The sequence below is a fragment of the Condylura cristata genome, unplaced genomic scaffold (genome assembly GCF_000260355.1).
Source record: "Condylura cristata isolate star-nosed mole 26May11 unplaced genomic scaffold, ConCri1.0 scaffold00034, whole genome shotgun sequence".
Lineage (NCBI taxonomy): Eukaryota > Metazoa > Chordata > Mammalia > Eulipotyphla > Talpidae > Condylura > Condylura cristata.
Window position 1 is genome coordinate 7,367,100 of NW_004567135.1, and position 6,478 is coordinate 7,373,577.

The following is a 6,478-nucleotide window of genomic DNA, read 5'->3' on the forward strand; positions in this document are numbered from 1 at the left end:
TTCCTGATCCCAACCAGTATCTGTTCTCTTCCAAAGTATGTTCTATTTAAGATCTATGTGGGTCTCCTTGGCCTTGACTCCTTCCTGTTCACTTAACATGGTCAGTTTTCTCCTCAAAGCGCCCACTCTTCTGGATAACCTGGGTCCAACTTACCCCTCACAGCTGATCACAGTGGTTCAGATGTGAATTAATTTACTTCTCTGTAGAACTTTAAAACACTTTGAAGCTTTGTAGCCTTGCTGGTGCTCCCTCCCTTCACCAAGAAGTGCAAAGAAATGGACGTGAGGCTCTGGCAGGCTGTCTGCTGCTCCCTCAGAATGTTACGTCCTAATCCCTGGAACATGTGAATGCTGTTTTATTGGCAAAAGAGGTTTTGTGGATGTGTACAAATGACATAGGTTGATTAAGGACTTTGAGATTAGGAGCTCAATCTGGATTATCAGGCTAGGCTCTGAGTGTAACCCACAAGTGGGAGCAAAGGAGACTTGAGACAATAGATGTAATGACGGAAGCGGGATGTTGGAGTGATGTGAGGAAGGGCTGGGGACCAGGAAATGAAGTTAGGAAAGGCCTCTCCCGGGTCTCCAAAATGAATGCAGCTCTATCAACACCTTTTAGATATCTGACCTCTAATACTGCAAGATAACAAATGTATTGTCAGAAGGCACAGAGGCGCTGACTGCAGTGAGACAGGCGACACGCCCAGTGGCATCTGTCCCAAACAACTTGATGGGGGAAAGTGGCCCCACCAACCAGAGGGAGAGGCAGGGGCGCCATCTGCGTGATTAACTGAGGCCTCCACAATCATTAAAAGCTTCGGGAGATGCTTCCGCAGCTGAGCCTGACCTGTTCCCTGACATTTAGACTGGTTGAGCAGTTGCCTGACCTGTTGGGAGGAACTATAGCAGTTAGTTTCAAAGAGCTGTGTAACTAGTGCTCATAAAGGTGAGGCCCTGGTACCAAGAAGGGAATGATTGCAACATGGCCTGTGAAACCCATGGAGACAATGGGAAGATCTCTGGGTCCATGGAAAGATCGTTTCATTTATCCTCAAACCAGCTGAATTCAGGAGCCAGAATCAAGCATGACACCATCTTCAAAATCTAGTGCATGTTATACTTTGAGCTCTTCATTGGTTCCAGGCACATGCCAGATGCTCATTAGCCACATGTGGCTAATCTACTTTATGGCAAATCCAGAAGTATTATCAAATTCCTTCAGGTACCCAGAATGCCTTTAGCTGCAGTGGGGGGTAGGGAAAAGTAAATTAACTCACCCTGGACTTCTTTCTGGTGGTTAGATTTCATTCAGCAAGTATCTGTTAAAGAAGAGAAGAAAAAGAGGCTTATGGACGGCAGCAGACAGCCACATGGGCTACAGGAAAAAATGGTTCTGGGCTACACTGAGATGCGAGACTCCTGAAGGATAGAGAACTCGCGCTGTCCCTGAAAGCTTGAGCAGTGGCTGACAGGAGGGACAGTGCATCCCCATGCGCTTGGGGTAGGCAGTCTCTCAGCAAGCGCATGCAGGAATGGGTGTTGTGTTTGGGAACAGACAGGTCGAGCTGGTCTGGAACAGATGTCGTGCTGGACAGGAGTGAGGAAAGAGTGACCTTTGCCATTTAAGTAGATTATAGTAAAGCAAAAATAAAACTAAACATATTAGGAGGGAAGGTAGTTTTGAACATTGGAATACTCTGAAAATAAAAGTCAAAAAGGAAAAGATCAATAAACCTAACTACCTAAACAAGGGGAAAAAAGCACATGACAGTACCAACTGCAGACTACTTACAATACCTGTGATTGTAGGCGGTTTCATTGTAATACAACTCCTTTTTAAGAAAGATTTATGCATACCAGAGGGGGGGATAGTGAGAGGATTCATCAGAGACAGTGGAGAGAAGGACAGGCAGGTTGGCTGACAGAAGCACACTGCTGAGGGGAGCAGTGAGCAAGACAGGAGAGGTCTGCTGCACCATGTGGGTCAGCTCCCTGGCTGGGGATCAGATTCATGCTGCTGTGGGTAGCTTCATAGTGCTGCGCTTTAACCCGTTGTGCCACCAGGGAGGGCCCACAATGATTTTGCTAGCAGCATTATGCGCCAGCACCTCACGGCCTTCACATCATGGCACACATAAAACATGATATTTTCATGGCAGCTCACCAAGACTGCTGTCTGCCCAGGGGCTCAGGCTGCCCTGAGAAGAGCAACCTGCCGCGCACCCACAACCACCTCAGAGGCACAACTGGCAGGAGCCCCGAGTCTCGGACAGACGCCGCTCTCCGCTATCTCCCAGGCAGTCACACATCAGCGCCTTGGGCTGTGCGCGTGCCATCTCCAGCCTGCCCTTCCCTGGGTGCTTTCTGTGGCAGTGACTGGGCAGCATCTGCAGCTTACTCACTCCAAGCCTCTGCTGCCTTCTGCTTCTCTTCCCAACACCGGCTGACTTCAGTAGTTCTTGAAGCCATCTCCTCACTATCACCAATATCAAAGCAAGTCATTTCTCATCTTCCTCCACGATTACTACAGAAACTTTCTGTCCGGTCTTCCTAGCCTCAGTCTTGCTCTCGGTTCTCCACAGTGCAACCACTGTGATCTTTGTAAAATGAAATTCTTATTATACCACCCCCCCCCCAGCTCCTGCTTAAAACCATTTGAAAGATCTACTTTGCTCTTGGATAAAATATGATCTTCCCACTGCTTATCTTTTCAACCTCATTGCTTATACACCACATGAATTCTGTATTAAGTTATTTGATGTGCACAGTTCCTGGCATACAGTAAAGACTCATTAAAAGTTTTTTAATTTGGGGGCTTCCCTGGGTGCAGGGGTTAAATTCTGAGTTCTGTCAAGCTATCCTCAGCTACTGCGATCTGAGTTCTGTCCTGGCTAGGGAGATGACCCACATGGCACAGCAGACCTCTGCTGTCCCAACTGCTGCTCCCCTCAGCCATGTATTTCAGTTAGTCCACCTGTTCTGCTCCCCACTCTGTCTCTGGTGAATCCTTTCACACCCCAGCACCTCTGCCTACACCCCAGCTCTTGAATGCATGAGTAAATAAATCAATTTTTTTTTAAATTTTTTGAATAGGGAAAGGGACTCAAGAACTTGGTGGCTCCATCGTATCTGTGCCAGATGGGAGGTTTCAAAGCAAATCCTGACAATACTCTCAAAACCCAAGGAACAGGAACATAATTGTCCCATGCAGAATTAAGCAGCAATAGCAAAGCTCTATCCCTTCTCAGCAAATGGACTACACATTAGCCTATCCCCAGCTCCTTACTCTTACTGAGCAGTAAAAACATCAAGAATGCACTCAGACTTCCAATCTGGAGAATAGCCAGATTATTAAAATGTTTTGAGACACCAATTACCAACATGACTATCTGCTGATGTCAGGAATTCTAACGGGGGTCATTTTATCAGCCAATTAACACAGTGACCAAATGGCTACAATGTCACAGGAATGAAGCCGCTGTAGTGCCGGATGAATGACCACATAGTACATAGCAGAGGATCCCATTCAGAGTACTGATGTGAGCGGTGAGGGGTGGTTCTCTGAGACGTCTGTACCAGCCGGACCTCTGACTGGTACAGGCTATATCTCTGTGTATGTATCTCTATACACACAGGCTACGTCACCAAACTGGTATGTTACCAATAGCTTGCAGCAACCAGAGACCTGAGAGGTCTTGTTTAGTACAGACAAGTGAAGAACAATGGTATCTTGCAAGGGTAAAAAACCAGCTTTGGGGCTTCTGTGTAACTTGAATAATTTAAGTAAATAAGTGAAAACAATAACGAACATCTTAAATCTCATCAAAGAAACAGCTATCATAGAGCAATGAATTCATCTTTTTTTCACCTAATGTTAGTGAAGATGAAGGGTTATGAAACAGAATCTGTCAAAATCTGAATGCCTAAACTTTGAGTGTACGAGAATCTTAGTAAGGAGAGCACGTACTTACTCTAATACCTACTGTGTTCTAGCTGTGTTTATTAAACAAGGGTAAACATCTGAATGAAAAGTTAAAAGTCAGCTAGGTGGTCTATTTATTTCCAAAATTTTAGTTTTGGGGAATCTCCAATAATAGCTAGAAATGCCTGGCAGACTCTTTTTCCACCTCATAACTTTGGTATGTAAAAGATACTGAAGTTGTACTTAAGCCCTTTAAGCAAGGGAACGTGACTTTTTTGTTGGAAATCCAGGACTTGCCCATTAGTCATTATTTAATAAGTGTTGGACAGCTGGGAGAATAAGAGCGCCACTGGATTCCCAAGATGCTTCTATTGTCAAGAAATAAGATGAACTCAAAAGTGAAAGCATGTTCACAAGATTTCTACAGAATGTTTATTGAAGTCTTACTTATAGTCACCTAAAACTGGAAACACCCAAGTATCCATTGACTAGACAGATATACAAGCTGATAAATTCCTACAATGGAATATTACTTGGCAATAAAAAGGATACATATGGCAGGATCTCAAAAACAATACTGAACTAAAGAGTATAGATACAAAAGCAGTGTATATTGTATGATTCCACTTAGGTAAAATCCCAAGACCAACAAAACTGTGCTGATAGGATTCAGGAAGTTGCAGGGAGTGAGTTGCAATCAACACGGAGCAATTTTCTTGCCATGGTTCAGCACCTTCTTTGGAAAGATTATGTAGATGTGTATTGCTGAAATTCACTAAATACCTAGGATTTGTGCCTTTTATTGCATTTTAAGGATGAATCGATTACAAAAAAAGGTTTTAAAGTAAAAGTTTTTTTTTTTAAAGATTTATTTATTTGTACATACAGAGCTGGGGTACAGGCCAGAGGCTCAGGGGTGGCGAGAGGCTTCACCAGAGACAGAGTGGGGAGCAGAACAGAGAGATTGACGAAGTACACTGCTGAGGGGAGCAGCAGGCGGGTCAGGAGAGGTCTGCCACGCCATGTGGTCTCCTCCGGGGCAGGTGGGAATCGAACTCATGCGGAAGTGGCTTAAGCTTCTTAGTGCTGTGCTTTAACCTGCTGTGCTTTAACCTGCTGCGCCACCAGGGAGGGCCACTAAAGTAAAAGTTTTTAAAGCAAAGGTGAGATAACTGGTGGAATAATAACTATTCTCAAGCACTCTTTTCATCAAGCTACCCTTATGCTCCAGAATCCCAAGTGACCTCTTTATCTTTCACATATCCTGTTAAATCCAGATCCTCATTCAGAGCGTGTCCATACAAAACCTCCCCCATTCACTTCCCCCACTTCTACCCTGCCACAGTGATCTGCTCACTGTTTGTGCATATAATTTGCTCTTTCCTACAGGAGTCTCTTGTGCCTTTACCCAGCCTGGATCCTACTCAAGTTCTCTCTGCCCTTCAAATCCCTTTTTAAATTAAGAAACTCCCCTTCAGAGAGGAACTCTTGATTAATCCAAGCCAGTGTGAATACCCTATGATCCCTCAGCGTTTATGTTCCTTTATTGGACCAACGTGATAACTTACTACATCTCATGTATACCCATTTAACACAATGGACAGACTATGGCTAGGGATCACAGAGTATCTCTCTATGGAACCCTGTGCAGAATCTGCTGTAAGGCCAGGTCAGTGCAGTGCAGTTGTGAAGTATATATTATGTGGTATTTGGACAAGGGCAAATAGATGCTTAACCAAGGACCGATGAGAATGAGAACGGAGGGAACTCTGGAGCCTTTCAGGGATCTGGGTGGGCTCTTTGTTGTTCTCCTTTTCTTTTTTAAGTACATGGTTAGTGGAACAACGAAGAAACTCATCCCCATTGAGATAATAAGTGGCTGAGAAGAAGGGTGTAGTCTTTTTCTGTCCAGCCTTCACTTCCCCTAAACCAGTGAGGGAAAGGTCAGCACGGAGAGAAGCAGAGCCTGTTCCCAGTGCCCATGTTCTGCAAACTGGGAGGACCCCATTCCAGAGGGGGATGAAGGAGGCAGGAGCATTTAAGGTCATGAAGCACTGCAGCAACTAACCCTAACCAACACGTATACAAGGAGGCAAATGACATACAGCAGCGCTCACAACCACAGACACGTGCACACCCAGTCCCACAGAAGCAGAAGCACGTGCTCTTGGCTCCCCGTGCACCAACTTCGTTTTTTCTGCTACAGATGTCCCCACCCCACCCCTCCACTGCACTCCTGCTCGACCCAGCCCGGATCCCTCTACCCTGCAGTGGGGGAGGTTTACCAGGCCCGAACCGGCGGCCCTGGGGCGGGTGTATCTCTGTCGAGGAGGGGGAGGCCCTTCCCTTCGGGGCGGAAGCGGCGCGCGCCGGCCTGGCGGATTTAGCTCTCGTCCTGGGAACATCTGGACAGAGCTGGGAGGGGCGTGCAGACAGGGTGAGCGCGGATTGGCTGCGCGGGAGGGCGGAGGCGGGGTCTGGGCGAGGGGCGGGGCGCACTGGCCCCTTTAAAGCCTTGACATCAAGAGGCGGACCCAGCACCCCCCTCCCCTTTCT